Consider the following 19,632-nt stretch of genomic DNA (forward strand, 5'->3'; position numbering starts at 1 on the left):
CAAGTAGATGTTCCACTGTATCTGAAAACATTCACTTCTTCCATACTCCTCCCCAATCTGATATCCAATTTTTCTTTATCCAAATCATTTGATACTCTCATCACCTTACTCTTTTCTGTGTTCACTTTCAACTTTCTATCTATACACACACTCCCAAATTCGTCCACTAGCCTTTGCAATTTTTCTTTAGAATCTCCTATAAGCACAGTATCATCAGCAAAAAGTAACTGTGTCACTTCCCATTTTGTATTTAATTCCCCATAATTTAATCCCACCCCTCTCCCGAACACCCTAGCATTTACTTCTTTTAAAACCCCATCTATAAATATATTAAACAACCATGGTGACATTACACATCCCTGTCTAAGACCTACTTTTACCGGGAAGTAGTCTCCCTCTCATCTACACACTCTAACCTGAGCCTCACTATCATCAGAAAAAAAACTTTTCAGCATTTAGTAACTTACTACCTATTCCATATACTTGCAACATCTGCCACATTGCTTCCCTATCCACTCTATCATATGCCTTTTCTAAATCCATAAATGCAATAAAAACTTCCCTACCTTTATCTAAATACTGCTCACATATGTACATTCCCTACCCACTCTAAAACCTCCTTGCTCATCCGCAATTCTACATTCTGTCTTACCTCTAATTCTTTCAATAATAACCCTACCGTACACTTTTCCTGGTATACTCAGTAAACTTATTCCTCTATAATTTTTACAATCTCTTTTGTCCTCCTTCCCTTTATATAAAGGGACTATACACACTCTCTGCCAATCCCTAGGTACCTTCCCCTCTTTCATACATTTATTAAACAAAAATACCAACCACTCCAACACTATGTCCCCCCTGATTTTAACATTTCTGTCATGTATATATATACAAATATATAGTCACTGGACACTTTCATAGAACTGCTATTATCTTCAGGAAGCTTGTGTGTGTGTGTGTGTGTGTGTGTGTGTGTGTGTGTGTGTGTGTGTGTGTGTGTGTGTGTGTGTGTGTGTGTGTGTGTGTGTGAGTGTGAGTAAATGTGCTGAGTCAGGGTCTGGCAACTGTGAAAATGACATATTATATCATTACTCACCCTCACTACTGCCTGTCAAACAATGGGTTCTGATGCTTGCTTCCCCACCATCCTCCTACCTAATTATGTTTTTTTCTCCTTTCTCCTTCTTTCTTCTTCTTTCTCTTTCTTACTTTCTTCTCCTTTTTCTTTCTCCTTTTTCTTTCTCTTTCTTTCTCCTTCTTTCTTCTTCTTTCTCTTTCTTACTTTCTTCTCCTTTTTCTTTCTCCTTTTTCTTTCTCTTTCTTTCTCTTTCTCTTTCTTTCTTTCTTCCTCCTTTCTTTCTTTCTTCTGGTATCCTGGGCATTGCTTTCGGTCACAAACTCCTCAAAACCATGAAATTCATCTTCACTGACACTTCCATCTGTGTTAGAGCGATCGCTTGGGAAGAGAAGAGTCCCAGATTCGCCAGAGAGTCATTTATTTCTTACCGCTAGGCATGCAGAACAAGGACTACTGAAATGGCATTCCCACAATACAACACTGGCTTCCTGATTTTTTTTATAGTGAACACACTGACCATGGAGACCCATTCTCTTACATGTGGGACTACCAGCTTTCTCCTGCTTGATTTGAAGCTGCAGGAATTTTGGCATATTAATACGTCAAACACATTGACTTGTAAGACGTATATTTTATTATTATTATCACACTGGCCGATTCCCACCAAGGCAGGGTGGCCCGAAAAAGAAAAACTTTCACCATCATTCACTCCATCACTGTCTTGCCAGAAGGGTACTTTACACTACAGTTTTTAAACTGCAACATTAACACCCCTCCTTCAGAGTGCAGGCCCTGTACTTCCCATCTCCAGGACTCAAGTTCGGCCTGCCGGTTTCCCTGAACCCCTTCATAAATGTTACTTTGCTCACACTCCAACAGCACGTCAAGTATTAAAAACCATTTGTCTCCATTCACTCCTATCAAACACACTCATGCATGCCTGCTGGAAGTCCAAGCCCCTCGCACACAAAACCTCCTTTACCCCCTCCCTCCAACCTTTCCTAGGCCGACCCCTACCCCGCCTTTCTTCCACTACAGACTGATACACTCTTGAAGTCATTCTGTTTCGCTCCATTCTCTCTGCATGTCTGAACCACCTCAACAACCCTTCCTCAGCCCTCTGGACAACAGTTTTGGTAATCCCACACCTCCTCCTAACTTCCAAACTACGAATTCTCTGCATTATATTCACACCACACATTGCCCTCAGACATGACATCTCCACTGCCTCCAGCCTTCTCCTCGCTGCAACATTCATCACCCATGCTTCACACCCATATAAGAGCGTTGGTAAAACTATGCTCTCATACATTCCCCTATTTGCCTCCAAGGACAAAGTTCTTTGTCTCCACAGACTCCTAAGTGCACCACTCACCCTTTTCCCCTCATCAATTCTATGATTCACCTCATCTTTCATAGACCCATCTGCTGACACGTCCACTCCCAAATATCTGAATACATTCACCTCCTCCATACTCTCTCCCTCCAATCTGATATCCAATCTTTCATCACCTAATCTTTTTGTTATCCTCATAACTTTACTCTTTCCTTTATTCACTTTTAATTTTATTCTTTTGCATACCCTACCAAATTCATCCACCAATCTCTGCAACTTCTCTTCAGAATCTCCCAAGAGCACAGTGTCATCAGAAAAGAGCAACTGTGACAACTCCCACTTTATGTGTGATTCTTTATCTTTTAACTCCACGCCTCTTGCCAAGACCCTCGCATTTACTTCTCTTACAACCCCATCTATAAGTATATTAAACAACCACGGTGACATCACACATCCTTGTCTAAGGCCTACTTTTACTGGGAAATAATTTCCCTCTTTCCTACATACTCTAACTTGAGCCTCACTATCCTCGTAAAAACTCTTCACTGCTTTCAGTAACCTACCTCCTACACCATACACCTTCAACATCTACCACATTGCCCCCCTATCCACCCTGTCATACACCTTTTCCAAATCCATAAATGCCACAAAGACCTCTTTAGCCTTATCTAAATACTGTTCATTTATATGTTTCACTGTAAACACCTGGTCCACACACCCCCTACCTTTCCTAAAGCCTCCTTGTTCATCTGCTATCTTATTCTCCATCTTACTTTTCTTCTTCTTTCAATAATAACTCTACCATACACTTTACCAGGTATACTCAACAGACTTATCCCCCTATAATTTTTGCACTCTCTTTTGTCCCCTTTGCCTTTATACAAAGGAACTATGCATGCTCTCTGCCAATCCCTAGGTACCTTACCCTCTTCCATACATTTATTAAATAATTGTACCGACCACTCCAAAACTATATCCCCACCTGCTTTTAACATTTCTATCTTTATCCCATCAATCCCGGCTGCCTTACCCCCTTTCATTTTACCGACTGCCTCACGAACTTCCCCCACACTCACAACTGGCTCTTCCTCACTCCTACTAGATGTTATTCCTCCTTGCCCTATACACGAAATCACAGCTTCCCTATCTTCATCAACATTTAACAATTCCTCAAAATATTCCCTCCATCTTCCCCATACCTCTAACTCTCCATTTAATAACTCTCCTCTCCTATTTTTAACTGACAAATCCATTTGTTCTCTAGGCTTCCTTAACTTGTTAATCTCACTCCAAAACTTTTTCTTATTTTCAACAAAATTTGTTGATAACATCTCACCCACTCTCTCATTTGCTCTCTTTTTACATTGCTTCACAACTCTCTTAACCTCTCTCTTTTTCTCCATATACTCTTCCCTCCTTGCATCACTTCTACTTTGTAAAAACTTCTCATATGCTAACTTTTTCTCCCTTACTACTCTCTTTACATCATCATTCCACCAATCGCTCCTCTTCCCTCCCGCACCCACTTTCCTGTAACCACAAACTTCTGCTGAACACTCTAACACTACATTTTTAAACCTACCCCATACCTCTTCGACCCCATTGCCTATGCTCTCATTAGCCCATCTATCCTCCAATAGCTGTTTATATCTTACCCTAACTGCCTCCTCTTTTAGTTTATAAACCTTCACCTCTCTCTTCCCTGATGCTTCTATTCTCCTTGTATCCCATCTACCTTTTACTCTCAGTGTAGCTACAACTAGAAAGTGATCTGATATATCTGTGGCCCCTCTATAAACATGTACATCCTGAAGTCTACTCAGCAGTCTTTTATCTACCAATACATAATCCAACAAACTACTGTCATTTCGCCCTACATCATATCTTGTATACTTATTTATCCTCTTTTTCTTAAAATATGTATTACCTATAACTAAACCCCTTTCTATACAAAGTTCAATCAAAGGGCTCCCATTATCATTTACACCTGGTACCCCAAACTTACCTACCACACCCTCTCTAAAAGTTTCTCCTACTTCAACATTCAGGTCCCCTACCACAATTACTCTCTCACTTGGTTCAGAGGCTCCTATACATTCACTTAACATCTCCCAAAATCTCTCTCTCTCCTCTACATTCCTCTCTTCTCCAGGTGCATACACGCTTATTATGACCCACTTTTCGCATCCAACCTTTACTTTAATCCACATAATTCTTGAATTTACACATTCACATTCTCTTTTCTCCTTCCATAACTGATCCTTCAACATTACTGCTACCCCTTCCTTTGCTCTAACTCTCTCAGATACTCCAGATTTAATCCCATTTATGTCCCCCCACCGAAACTCCCCTACCCCCTTCAGCTTTGTTTCGCTTAGGGCCAGGACATCCAACTTCTTTTCATTCATAACATCAGCAATCATCTGTTTCTTGTCATCTGCACTACATCCACGCACATTCAAGCATACCAGTTTTATGAAGTTTTTCTTCTTCTCTTTTTTAGTAAATGTCTACAGGAGAAGGGGTTACTAGCCTATTGCTCCCGGCATTTTAGTTGCCTCATATGACGCGCATGGCTTACGGAGGAAAGATTCTTTTCCACTTCCCCATGGACAATAGAAGAAATAAAGAAGAACAAGAGCTATTTAGAAAAAGGAGAAAAACCTAGATCTTTCTTTCAACAAACCGGCCGTATCCCACCAAGGCAGGGTGGCCCAAAAAGAAAAACAAAAGTTTCTCTTTTTTAATTTAGTAATTTATACGGGAGAAGGGGTTACTAGCCCCTTGCTCCCGGCATTTTAGTCGCCTCTTACAACACGCATGGCTTACGGAGGAAGAATTCTGTTCCACTTCCCCATGGAGATAAGAGGAAATAAACAAGAACAAGAACTAGAAAGAAAATAGAAGAAAACAAAGAGGGGTATGTATATATATGCTTGTACTACATGTATGTGTAGTGTGACCTAAGTGTAAGTAGAAGTAGCAAGATATACCTGAAATCTTGAATGTTTATGAGACAGAAAAAAGACACCAGCAATCCTACCATCATGTAAAACAATTACAGGCTTCTTTTTTACACTCACTTGGCAGGACGGTAGTACCTCTCTGGGCGGTTGCTGTCTACCAACCTACTACCTATATAAGACGTATATATATGACTGAAACAGTCGAAGGGTTAAGACTATAATTGCAACATAATTAATAGTACAGTGGTACCCTGAGTTTTGAACTGCTCCCAAGTTAACTAATTATGTAAATATTATTGTAAGTGCTTTTGTAAGTGTATTTTTGGGGGTCCAAAACGGACTAATCTAATTTACATTATTCCTTATGGGAACAGAATTGTTCAGTAACAGCACTTGAACAGCCCTTGGAACGAAGAAAATTTGAAACTCGGGGTACCACTGTATTCCTTGCCTTAAATTGTAGGTGCTGGTGTTTGTGGATGATTGTGAAGAGAGTGGAGAGTTATGCTGTGGTCCTACTGGGCTGAGGTGGATGGTAGAGGTTCTGGTACTGAAGTTGATGGTTGTACTGGAGAGTGCATAAATTCTGTAATGAATTTTGGTTCTATTTTACCCTGCAGTACATTATACAACTGACGGTAAGGCATCAGCTACTCTAGACACCATTTCAGGGTCCTCTTCAGTGAAAAGGTCAGTCAAGTCAGTAATTCAGTCAGTCAGTCAAGTCAGTAATTCAGTCAAGTCAGTAAGTCATTCAGTAAGTTAACAACACTGGTCTGCCTACTGGGTGTCATGATTGCTTGGCGGATACAATATATGGTAATTAAAAGATCAAAACACAATTCACAAACACAGCAAGCTTGTAGGAGAGAAGTGGAACTGAACACATATTCATGAAGCTGGGATGGTGGTGTCGGGGGATGGCAGGGGATGGCGGGAGGTCTCCCCCGCTGACCCACAACAAGGCGGCTGCTTGAGGTAGGGAGTGGCTGCCACCACTTGTCACATAACATACTTATTCATTCTAGAGTATATATCAGGTTTCTGCGTTATTTATATTGTTTATTATGTCCTATTAGATGAATTGTGATAGATAGATAAGCTGTAGAGTTGATATTAGCATCATATTGAAGTATTTTTGTCATGCCTCCCAGAGCAGGAATTCCGCTGGAACGGATTAATGGCATTTCAATTAATTTAAATGAGGAAAATTGACTCAGCATACGAGCAGATCGGGATACGAGCAAGGTCATGGAACGGATTAAACTCATAAGCCGAGGTTCCACTGTATATCCACTCATTGTATGCGATACAATAACTGCACAAACATTGTTATCATTATAATGTTTACATAACTTGTTTACAAAAACTCACGCTGCCTTCCCCACACACACCGTCATCACCACCACTCACACTGCCTTCTCCACCACCAACACTGTCGTCCCCACCACCCATGCTGGAAATAAGTCACTTTGACTTTTTTGGGTTATCCTAGGTTCTCTATACATGCTGCTATGTATGATAATCTATGTAACTGTATTCATGTATACATGAATAAATTTACAGACCATCTTCCCCACCATCCAAACTGCCTTCCACAACACCCAAGGTGCCTTCCCTTTTCACTGTCTGTATCTGGTATCCTGGACATTGCTTTCAAATTTCAAATTCAAATTTATTTATTTCTTTGCAAGTAATACATTGCAGTTGTGTATTTACAATAATGGGTTGCAGTGCAAAGAGAGCCTCTATTATGCTTAGGCATTATGGGCCAACTTAATTTAATGGCTTACTGACTACTTAACATTAAAGAAATTTATCATAGTTGTACAATAGTTCTATTAGTTATAAATGAATCTAATTTATATAAACCAAAGGATATATATACATATTTTCAAAAATGCTTTTTATTAAGCATGATTCAATTACGTATATTCCGGTCAACAATGGACAGTAGATTCAAAAGTAATTATTGTAATTATATTATGAGAATATAACATTGTGATTTGCTAAAGTAGTTTACAGTATGAGAATGCTACAATTTGGTGTAGGGCAATACTGTTTTTGGGTCGGTGTTTATACTACTATGTAGTATTATCCAATGTATGAACTTGGTTGTCTTGAAGTATTAAGGTTTAGGTAATTTATTGGTAAAATTAAATATTGAGTATTTAGTCTAGGGTGAGTAAGTGGCTTTTGAGAAGAGTCTTAAATTGATTTTCAGACCGGGTTTCTTTAGTATTTTCTGGTAATGAATTCCAAAATTTGGGGCCCTTTATGTGCATAGAGTTTTTACATAGTGTGATATGGACACGGGGTACACCAAAAAGAGATCTGTGTCTTGTGTTATGGTCATGTGTCCTATTAACCCATAAACGATCCAAACGTATACAGTGGACCCCCGCATAACGATGGCATCGCATAGCGATTTTTCCGCATAACGATTACTTTTATAGCAAAATTTTTGCCCCGCATACCGATTAAAAACCCGCATACCGATTTTCGTCCGAGACGCGTCCAATGTGCCCTCAGCCAGCCTCACATGTGCCGCTCCGTCCCATTGTTTACCAGCCAGCCTCCGCGGTAACATCCAAGCATACACTCGGAATATTTCGTATTATTACAGTATTTTCGGTGCTGTTTCTGGAAAATAAGTGACCATGGGCCCCAAGAAAGCTTCTAGTGCCAACCCTACACCTCAAAGGGTAAGAATTACTATAGAGATGAAGAAAGAGATAATTGATAAGTATGAAAGTGGAGTGCGTATAGCCGACCTAGTCAAGCTGTACAAGAAACCCCAATCAACCATCGCTACTATTGTGGGCACCAGAAAGACAATCAAGGAAGCTGTTCTTGCCAAAGGTTCAACTGTGTTTTCGAAACAAAGATCGCAATTGATGGAAGATGTTGAGAGACTCTTATTGGTGTGGATAAATGAAAAACAGATAGCAGGAGATAGCGTCTCTCAAGCGATCATATGTGAAAAGGCTAGGAAGTTGCATGAGGATTTAATTAAAAAAATGCCTGCAACTAGTGATGATGTGAGTGAATTTAAGGCCAGCAAAGGTTGGTTTGAGAGATTTAAGAAGCGTAGTGGCATCCATAGTGTGATAAGGCATGGTGAGGCTGCCAGTTCGGACCACAAAGCGGCTGAAAAATATGTGCAGGAATTCAAGGAGTACATAGAAACTGAAGGACTGAAACCTGAACAAGTGTTTAATTGTGATGAAACAGGCCTGTTCTGGAAGAAAATGCCAAGCAGGACCTACATTACTCAGGAGGAAAAGGCACTCCCAGGACATAAGCCTATGAAAGACTTACTTTGTTGATGTGTGCCAATGCTACTGGTGATTGCAAAGTGAAGCCTTTATTAGTGTATCACTCTGAAACTCCCAGAGCGTTCAGGCAAAAGAATGTCCTCAAGGATAATTTGTGTGTGCTGTGGAGGGCAAACAGTAAGGCATGGGTCACTAGGGAATTTTTCTATAACTGGTTACACCATGCATTTGCCCCCAATGTGAAAAATTACCTAACTGAAAAGAAATTAGAACTTAAGTGCCTCCTGGTGTTAGACAATGCCCCTGGTCATCCTACAGACGTGGCAGAGCGACTTTATGGGGACATGAGCTTCATTAAGGTGAAGTTTTTGCCTCCTAATACCACTCCTCTCCTGCAGCCCATGGACCAGCAGGTTATTTCCAACTTCAAGAAACTGTACACAAAAGCTCTGTTTGAAAGGTGCTTTGTAATGACCTCAGAAACTCAACTGACTCTAAGAGAGTTTTGGAGAGATCACTTTAATATCCTCAATTGTGTAAACCTTATAGGTAAGGCTTGGGAGGAAGTGACAAAGAGGACCTTGAACTCTGCTTGGAAGAAACTGTGGCCAGAATGTGTAGACAAAAGGGATTTTGAAGGGTTTGAGGCTAACCCTGAGAATCCTGTGCCAGTTGAGGAATCCATTGTGGCATTGGGAAAGTCCTTGGGGTTGGAGGTTAGTGGGGAGGATGTGGAAGAGTTGGTGGAGGAGGACAATGAAGAACTAACCACTGATGAGCTGCTAGATCAACTTCAAGAGCAAGAGGCCACACCTGAGGAAATTGCTTCGGAGGAGGGGAGAGAGAAATTGAAGAAGTTGCCTACTTCAAAGATTAAGGAAATCTGTGCAAAGTGGCTTGAAGTGCAAACCTTCATGGATGAAAATCACCCTCACACAGCTATTGCAAGCCGTGCTGGTGATTATTACACTGACAATGTTGTGAAACACTTTAGGCAAGTCATAAAGGAACGAGAGGTACAGGCCACTATGGACAGATATCTTGTGCGAAAGAAGTCCAGTGACTCTGAAGCTGGCCCTAGTGGCATTAAAAGAAGAAGGGAAGTAACCCCAGAAAAGGACTTACTACCTCAAGTCCTAATGGAAGGGGATTCCCCTTCTAAACACTAACACACTCTCTCCCCTCCTCCCATCCCATCAATCATCACCAGATCTTCAATAAAAGTAAGTGTCATTTAATTGTGCATGCCTTTTTCAGTTTGTGTGTATTAAAATTAACATTTCATGTGGTAAAAAAAATTTTTTTTCATACTTTTGGGCGTCTTGCACGGATTAATTTTATTTCCATTATTTCTTATGGGGAAAATTCATTCGCATAACGATTATTTCGCATAACGATGAGCCCTCTTGCATGGATTAAAATCGTTAACCGGGGGTCCACTGTATATACGTTCACTACCGTACTGCCCCAACTTTTTTGAGAAAAAAAACATTGTTGTTTTTTAATAGGAAAAAAGAGCATATGGTACCCAGGCATCCCCAATTATTTTAATATGGTGCACAGTGAGTGCTCACACCCATTCTCACATGTCTAAGCGACTCAGGCTTATTGTGGCAATGTTAAATGTAGGAAACTTAAAACGTATATATACGTTTGGGGCACTAGTGGTAAAAACGTATGTATACGTTTGGACCGTTTACAGGTTAAGGTTGGTGAGGAGAAGTTTGAGTGGAGGGTTTATGCTTGCGTGTATTGTTCTATGTATGTAGTAGGCACATGAATAAGTGTGGATGTTCTTTATGGTGAGCAGATTTAGACTTGAATATTGGTGGAGTATGCTCTCGAGAGTGGGAATTTATCATCATTCTGAATACAACCTTTTGCCGTGTTATTAGTGGTCTTAGGTGATTTGATGTTGTTGATCCCCATGCACAGATTCCATATGTGAGATAAGGGTAGATGGGTGAATGATACAGTGCAAGGAGAGCTGATTGTGGAACATAGTACCGTATCTTTGATAGTATGCCTACTATCTTAGAGATTTTCTTGGAAATTTGTTGTATGTGTGTCTGGAATTTGAGGCTACTGTCAAGGTGGATTCCTAGGAATTTTCCCTCTGCGAGTCTTGCGACGGGTGATTCGTTTAGCATTAAGCTAAGTGGAACATTTGCAACTCTGTTTCCAAACTGAATGAAATAGGTTTTGTCAGTATTCAGAGTAAGTTTATTAGTCTTCATCCAGGCAAATATTTTCTGTAATTCGGCATTGACAGTGTTGGCGAGTATGACTGGGTTTGGGTGGGAGAAGACGTACATTGTGTCATCTGCAAATAATGTTGGTTTGAGTAGCTGTGATGCATTTGGTAGGTTACTGATGTAGATGAGAAAGAGGAGTGGTCCAAGGACACTTCCCTGTGGGACTCCTAGTGTGATTGGTTGAGTGGAAGAGTTTGCACCATTTGTGTACACATATTGGCTTCTGTTACTAAGGTATGACTTTAGGTAGTTGAGGGAGTGGCCTCTTATACCATAGTGTGTCAATTTTGTGTGCAGCAATTCATTGTCGACTGTATCAAAAGCTTTACGTAAAACAATGGAAATTCCCAACGGGACTTCTTTCCTCTCGAGAGCGGTATATATTAGTTCTAGCATGTGTATGATAGCATCATTTGTGCTTTTATTATTCCTGAACTGACAGGGGTTTAGTATGTTATGTGAGATGAGGTAGAAACAGATACATCTATGAATTAATTTTTCAAAGATTGTAGAGAGCAGTGGTGAGTTAGATATTGGTCTATAGTTATTGAAGTCAGCTTGGTCACCTCTTTTGTGGATCGGGGTGACCCTCACTATTTTGAGAATTGCTGGGAAGGTGGAGGATTCAATGGATTTGTTAAAGAGTGTTGCAATAATTGGTGACGATACTTGTGAAGCGTGAAGCTTTTTTGTACATAAAAGTTGGCAAGTTGTTTATGTCTCCTGCCTTGTTTTTAAGGGTGTTGTTTATGAGCGAGACTTCTGTTGGGTTGGTAGGAGCTAGGAATAGTGTATTCGGGAAGGTGCCTGTGAGGTAGTCTGGTGGATGGGTGTTTGAGCTTGGGATTTTGCTTGCTAGGTTCTTTCCTATGGTGGAGAAGAAAACATTGAGTCTGTTTGCTGTTTTAGTTGGTGGGAATAGGGGTTCATCTGATTTTGTTAATTTGTTTTGTTTTTTGATATCTTTTTAGTTCCTAGAATTTCAACTAGGGTTTTCCAGGTCTTTTTCATATCACCTTTGATGTTGTGTAATCTGTTTTCATAATACAGTTTTTTAGACTGTCTTATCATGCTGGTAAAAGTGGACGAGTAACATTTAGACTGTTCTCTAGTTATTTGACCTATTCTGTACTGTTTTTCATATTGGTGCTTTGTGTTAATGGATTTAACCCTTTCAGGGTCCAAGGCCAAATTCTGAAGTGGTGCTCCAGTGTCCAAGAAATTTTGAAAAAAAAAAAAATTATTTTTTCTTACAGAATTAAAGAGCATATTTTTGTGAAGGTAATAAGACAAAAAAAAAAATCTGATAAGTACTTACCGAGATACAGTGCCAAGAAGTTTGTCCAAAATGATGTGGTGGCGGCAACATCGACGAATTCCACATACGCGCATTACATTATTTTGTGGTTTTAGTTGTTTTTTCTTTTCTTTTCCAATTTTTTTCTATTCCTACTAACATTTGGGGCCTGAGAGACCAATACTGTATATAATGTATATACAGGAGGGCCCCACTTATACGGCAGGTTAGGTTCCAGGCTACCGCCGTAAAGCGGAAATCGCCGTAAAGTGGAACACCCTTTTTTTCCACTTATAAATGCATACAAACACTAGATAACAAGTTTACACTAACATATATTAAGTTAGCAATAGAACCAGGCATCAAAAAACAATAAAAAGGTACAATACACACATAGTGCACTCATTACTTACCTTAAAATATTTATAGTCTTAATCTAGGGTGAGACAAGTAGTATTTATTGTAAGAAATCAAGTGTGGTATGTATTGTAATAGCCAGGCTACCTCACCAGGCCACCCCACCCACACATACTATTCTATGATATTTAAGCATCCCAGAGCGATAAAATGTATATACAGTTCACTCATTACTTACCTTAAAATATTTGTAGTCTTAATGTAGGGTCAGGAGTAAGTAAATGAGATAAAACGAATAAATGAGAGAGAGAAAGAATGAGTACATGAGAGGTAACAGGCGCAGAGTTATGTAAACAAACCAGGCTCCCACATCTTATATTTATGTTTATTTATTCTATTGTGGGGTGTATTTATCATCTTTTTATGTTATGTATCGTGTTTATTATATAATTTTGAAAAAAATATCATGGATGGATTAATGAAAATGTGTATATTACCGCAATATACGACATTTAATGAGACTCGGTGAGTATTGTTATTATCACCACTTGTGCAAATCGTCTGCTACCACATCTCACATTTATGTTTATTTATTCTTCTGTGGGGTGTATTTATCTTATTTATATGTTATGCATCGTGTTTATTATATAATTTTGAAAAAAATATCATGGATGGATTAATGAAAATGTGTATATTACCGTAATATACGACATTTAATGAGACTCGGCGAGTATTGTTATTATCACCACTTGTGCAAGTCGTCTGCTCACATCTCACATTTGTTTATTTATTCTACTGTGGGGTGTATTTATCTTATTTATATGTTATGCATCGTGTTTATTATATAATTTTGAAAAAAATATCATGGATGGATTAATGAAAATGTGTATATTACCGTAATATACGACATTTAATGAGACTCGGTGAGTATTGTTATTATGGCGTCACTTGTGGAAGTCGTCTGCTCACATCTCACATTTATGTTTATTTATTCTACTGTGGGGTGTATTTATCTTATTTATATGTTATGCATCGTGTTTATTATATAATTTTGAAAAAAATATCATGGATGGATTAATGAAAATGTGTATATTAACGTAATATACGACATTTAAATGACTCGATGTATGTAAGTTTATTTAGGTACAGGTATACATAAGTATAATTATCAGAGTATATATAAAATATGAAATAACTTTTAAAAACATTTGAAATTTTGGAGTTTCCAGACAAAATGGAGAGACTTAGTGCTTACTGAGCTCATGGAGAATGTAAACAAACAGGGTGGGGCACGGTGACCGTATTAGAAAGTCAGGTGGGGGGAGCCGTATAGTGAGTTTTGGTCATAATTTGAAATGTCCGTATTAGCGGAACGCCGTAAAGTGAAACGCCGTAAAGCGGGGCCTTCCTGTATATAAACTCACTGTATTGAACACAATAACCGCACTAAAGTTATTATCATATTATTGTTTACCACTGTTGTTTATTACAATAAACATGCACAAATATTGTATAATACTAATGTTCTATCATATATTTACATATTTACAATCACTGGACATGGTTTTAAAACTGCTGGAGCTTGTGGAACTCCTTGAAACAAGGCACCATGCACAGAGGCACCTTACATTCCTCACACATAAACCGAGTGTCTTTGCATCTTTGTTGCCATCGTTTTGTTTGTGCACAGACAATGCATCTCTTCTGAGCAAATTTCTTCTTAGTTGAAGGAAGCTGTATTATGAAATGATCACCTTCTCTCCTCAAACGCTTGGGTATATCCTGAGGAATTCAAGGACCATGTTGTATAGCAGATAGCAGGTGTTGTTACCTGGTACTTCATTATGAGTTGTCTGACAACAGACAAACGAAATTCACCATACGGTGGTCTGTTGCTAGTCTTTATTTGGTACATATTATATGCATTGAGCATTGAAATGTCCATGAGATGGAAGAAAAGTTTCATGTACCACTTGTAACTCTTACGAACACAGTCAACAAAACCAATCTGCATGTCACACTTGTCAACCAAGCGCATGTTTTGTGTATAATCAATCACTGACACTGGTTTTCGAATACGTTCATTAGTCACTCGATCAACTTTGCCAGTGTCTTGCATTTCATTACGGTGAATGGTTGTCAACAATGTGACATCTCGTTTGTCATGCCACCGTAATGCCATGATGTCACTGGCAGTAAACACCTGCACGTCATCACCACGAGCACCTGCGTTGAGCCTGGGCATATGTTTACGATTAGAACGCACTGTGCCACACACATCTGTCTTGTTCACTCGCATGAAATCACTGAGTAATGGGCTTGTGTACCAGTTATTGGTATATAATGTATGCCCCTTACCAAGATAAGGTGCCATCATGTTTCTCACTACGTCACCTGAGATACCCAATAACATCTTGGTATCTTTCAATGTTTTACTACCCGTGTATACAACAATATCCAACACCAGGCCACTGTCACAATCACAGAGTACAAACAGTTTTATACCAAAGCGTTTCCTCTTGCTCGGTATATACTGCTTGAATGACAGTCTACCTTTGAACAAAATCAAAGACTCGTCAATTACAACATTCTTGAATGGATAAAAGTATATGCTGAACTTTTGTTTGAGATACATGAAAACATTTCTAATCTTGTATAACCTGTCACTTCTGTCAGGCCTGGTTTTGTCAGAGAAGTGCAGCATACGTAAGAGTAAGATAAACCTGTTCACTGGTATGATTTCACTGAAGACCAGGGTAGAAATTAGCCGATCTGTGGACCAGTATGCTTTTATATTATGCTTATAGACGTGAGGCATAAGCATTATTGTTGCAAAAAGCAAATACATTTCTGCAACAGTCGTCTCTTTCCACCTGTGTAGTCTTGACTGTGGTGATAAGATCGTATTTGCCATGGTGTACTCAAAATACTTATTACTTTCCCTGACAATAATTTCCATCAATGGCTGGTCAAAGAATAATTCAAAGAATTCCAGTTCATTGGCCGTGGTTCCAAGGGGACAAGTAGGTAGAATTCCACTTTGAGAATCATCAAAGTGGTGAGGCTTGGGAACAAAATTGGGATTTTGCTGCCAATCCCACATACGGTTTGCTGGTGGATACTGGACATCATAGGCTGGTTGTGCGGGTGGTTGTGGTTGTGGTGGGCTGGTGGCTGGTGCTCCGCTTTGTCCTTGAACTGACGAGTCAGCAGCGTGGGTCCCAGCGTGGCCTCGTGAGTCACGCATGGCGGTGCCACTACCATCACCACTAACACCATCCACTGATGCCTGTGGTCTATCCATGCCAAGTGTAGCCACATCATCCTCACTATCACTACCTAAAACTGGTGTTGGGCCATGGGATGTGCTCCGGGATGTACTCCAGGATGTACTCCGGGATGTACTCCGTCCCCTGGGCACAGCATAGGGTACACTACCCGAGCGCATGCGGCGGCGAGCATACTGACGCTTCACTGGTGAATATGATTCCTCACTAACACTACTCGATTGATCGTCGAGCGCAATAAAATCACAGTCCAAGTCACTATCATCATCATTACTGAAGTCAGAGGCCTGGCCATGCGAAAATATTAGTTTTCTCTTGCGTTGAGGAAGAACCGACCGTGAGTCACGAGTGCCCACACCAGAGGCAGAAGGTTGAGGATCGTCAGGGTTTTCTGCACTATTATCGATATCCTGGTCATTCTTTTCGGTTACTAACTGATCAAAGCCATAGAATTCGTCTTCATTTCCACTTCCATCAGTGTCAGAACTATCAGATAGGAAGAGGAGAGTCCCAATTTTCCGGGGAGTGAGAGCTGACTTGCGACGAGGCATGGTGAACAAGGGTAACTGAGCCGGCGTTCCCACAATGCTATGCGGGCGCCTAGATTTTTTGTTTATGGCGCACACCCACCACGCAGACCCATTCTCTCACATGTAGGCCTATGAGCATTTTTGCGCTAAATTTGATGGCGCTAGAATTTTGGCATTGATCTACGGTTTGGACACTCAACGTAAAGCCGTTGATCAACGGGACGGACCCTGAAAGGGTTAAGGATGCTGGGTGTTAGCCAAGAACTTTTCATTCTTTTTACTGTGATGTGTTTAGCTTTTTTAGGGCAATGTTTGTTGTAGAGGTAGTGGGCTTTTTTTAGAAAATTATTAATTCATTCATTCATATCTGTATATGTTTTGAGCTCATTATGCCAGTCGACGTTATTCATGGCTGCTATAAAGTTACACCTACCATCCTGCTCAATATATGACCACTTGACTTATGACCATATTTTTTATGCCAAATTTCTGGGAAATAAACAACTGTGTGTTGTATACAGTGTCTATCCTAATCCATACAGTATAAAATACAGTACTAACAGCTTAAAAAAGTAAAAAATAAAATACCAAAATAAAACAATAAAAAATCATTACAAAAGTGTGATGTTGATATTCAGTAGTAAGGTTCGACTTACGTCCATTTTGACTTACTACTGGTTGGTCGGAACCAAGCTTGGTCGTAAGTCGGATGGTACCTGTATTAACAGCTGTCTCGTTATGTAGTCCGAAGGTAACTTCAGTAGTGTCTTGGGGCAATTTAACAAGGTTGGTTATGAGAAAGATTGGGTAGTAGTCTGTGGTGTTGTCTGTGATTATGCCTGATTTTAAAGAGGATATGGTGTTAGTCCAGATATGGTCTAATAAAGAGATACTAGTCTTGGAGATTCTTGTAGGTTTTGATATTGTTGGTAGCAACAAGCAGTTGCTCATAGTGTTTATGAATTCAGTTACTTGTGGGTCCTGGTCATGTAGTAGATTTATGTTGAAATCTCCTGTTAGCGGCAGGTGGTCTTTGTTCATATGTGCATCAGTTATCAAATTTCCTAATTTTTCACTGAAGTGGTAAATGTTTGACTGTGGTACTCTGTAGATGTTTATAACTGTGAGGGTTTTTTGCAGGTGATTTGATTTAAATTTAGCTATGATATACAGTAGGGCCTCACTTATACGGCAGGTTAGGTTCCAGGCTACCGCTGTAAAGCGGAAATCGCCGTAAAGTGGAACACCCTTTTTTTCCCCCTATAAATGCATACAAATACTAGATAACAAGTTTACACTAACATATATTAAGTTAGCAATAGAACTAGGCATCAAAAAACAATAAAAAGTACAATACACACATAGTGCACTCATTACTTACCTTAAAATATTTATAGTCTTAATCTAGGGTGAGACAAGTAGTATTTATTGTAAGAAATCAAGTGTGGTATGTATGGTAGTCAACCAGGCTACCATACCAGGCCACCCCACCTACACATAATATTCTATTACATTTAAGCATCCCAGAGCGATAAAATGCATATACAGTTCACTCATTACTTACCTTAAAATATTTGTAGTCTTAATGTAGGGTCAGGGGTGAGTAAACAAGATAAAACGAATAAATGAGAGAGAGAGAGAGAGAGAGAGAGAGAGAGAGAATGAGTACATGAGAGAGGACAGGCGCAGAGTTATGTAAACAAACCAGGCGAACGTAAGTTTTGTAAACAAACAAAGTGTACACGACTGCTTTGTGTACAAGTTACATTGTGTACAAGTTGTCTCCACATTGATACGGTAGAATAAATAAAGACGAACACTCCCCTTCTCACGTAACACCATTTTTAGAAGAAATGACGCTCTGAATGAAGGCAATGGAAATAAGTCACTCTAACTTTTTTGGGTTGTCCTAGGATCTCTACACATATGCTGTTATGTATGATAATCTATGTAACTATATTTGTGTATACCTGAATAAACTTACATACATACGAAAGGAATAATTTTCTACAGTTACCCCCAGTAACACATTTTCTCTTATGTTAGACTAGAGAAAATGTTATTCTTTTCAAATTCAAAATTCAAATTCAAAGTTTATTCTCTATAAATATTACAATGTTGAATGTACAGAATTTGGTTGTTGTGTGGTTTACATGTAGTTAAATAATGATTACAGAGTGTACCACTAGAACGCCTAGCATGGCTAGGCATTTCGGGCAGACTTAGTTTAATTCTTTATTTTAAAATATTACAAATTATGAGGTAAGTTGGTATTATGGCTAAGTGACTAAATACTAGTTTGTGAGTTTAGCAATGTGAATGCTTTTGTTTTGGCACAGTACATAGTTTCAGTATTGGAGTATCATAGGATTCATTATTTTAAGATTGAGATTAATATTTCTGTTTATGGTCAAATGGGTGAGTGAGTGTAAGTGTGAACCACCAGGTGGTATTCGTGTAGTTAGTTGATGGGGTTTATCAGGGAGATAAGATGTTTTCTAATGGTAGTTTTGAAGGTGATGAATGTGTCTGCAGTTCTAGAGTTCTCAGGTAGGGTGTTCCAGATTTTAGGGCCTTTGACATACATTGAATTTTTGTAAAGGTTTAGTCGGACATGGGGAATGTCGTAGAGATGTTTGTGTCTGGTGTTATGCCTGTGGGTTCTGTCACAACTATCAAGAAAGCGTTTAAGGTCAAGGTTGATATTGGAGTTTAAGGTCCTGTAGATGTAGATTGCACAGTAGTAAGTGTGGATGTACTGAACAGGGAGTAAGTTTAGATCTATGAAGAGTGGGGGGGTGTGTTGCCAGGGATAGGATTTAGTGATTATTCTTACTGCAGCTTTTTGTTGGGTTATTATTGGCTTTAGGTGTGTTGCTGCAGTTGATCCCCAAGCACAAATAGCATAGGTGAGGTATGGATAAATAAGTGAGTGGTATAGTGTGAGAAGGGCATTTTGCGGCACATAGTATCGTATCTTGGAGAGGATCCCAACTGTTTTGGATACTTTTTTGGTTATGTGTTGGATATGGGTGCTGAAATTCAGGTTGTTGTCAAGGTATAGGCCTAGGAATTTGCCCTCATTATGTCTGGTAATTAGAGTGTTGTCGATCTTAATGTTAATTTGTGCATCTCCTGCTCTGCTACCAAACATAATATAGTAGGTTTTGTCAGTGTTAAGCGTAAGTTTATTGGCTGTCATCCAAGTCGATATTTTGATCAGCTCCTCGTTAACAATTGTGTTGAGG

General features: G+C 39.4%; 1 protein-coding gene across 13 annotated transcripts in view; it reads left to right on the forward strand.

Moving 5' to 3' along the window:
- LOC128685704 (acyl-coenzyme A thioesterase 1) overlaps positions 1–19,632 on the forward strand; it is a 326,051-nt gene that overhangs the window by 158,572 nt on the left and 147,847 nt on the right. The window lies entirely within an intron of this gene.

This window comes from Cherax quadricarinatus, chromosome 23, assembly GCF_038502225.1.
Source record: "Cherax quadricarinatus isolate ZL_2023a chromosome 23, ASM3850222v1, whole genome shotgun sequence".
Classification (NCBI taxonomy): domain Eukaryota; kingdom Metazoa; phylum Arthropoda; class Malacostraca; order Decapoda; family Parastacidae; genus Cherax; species Cherax quadricarinatus.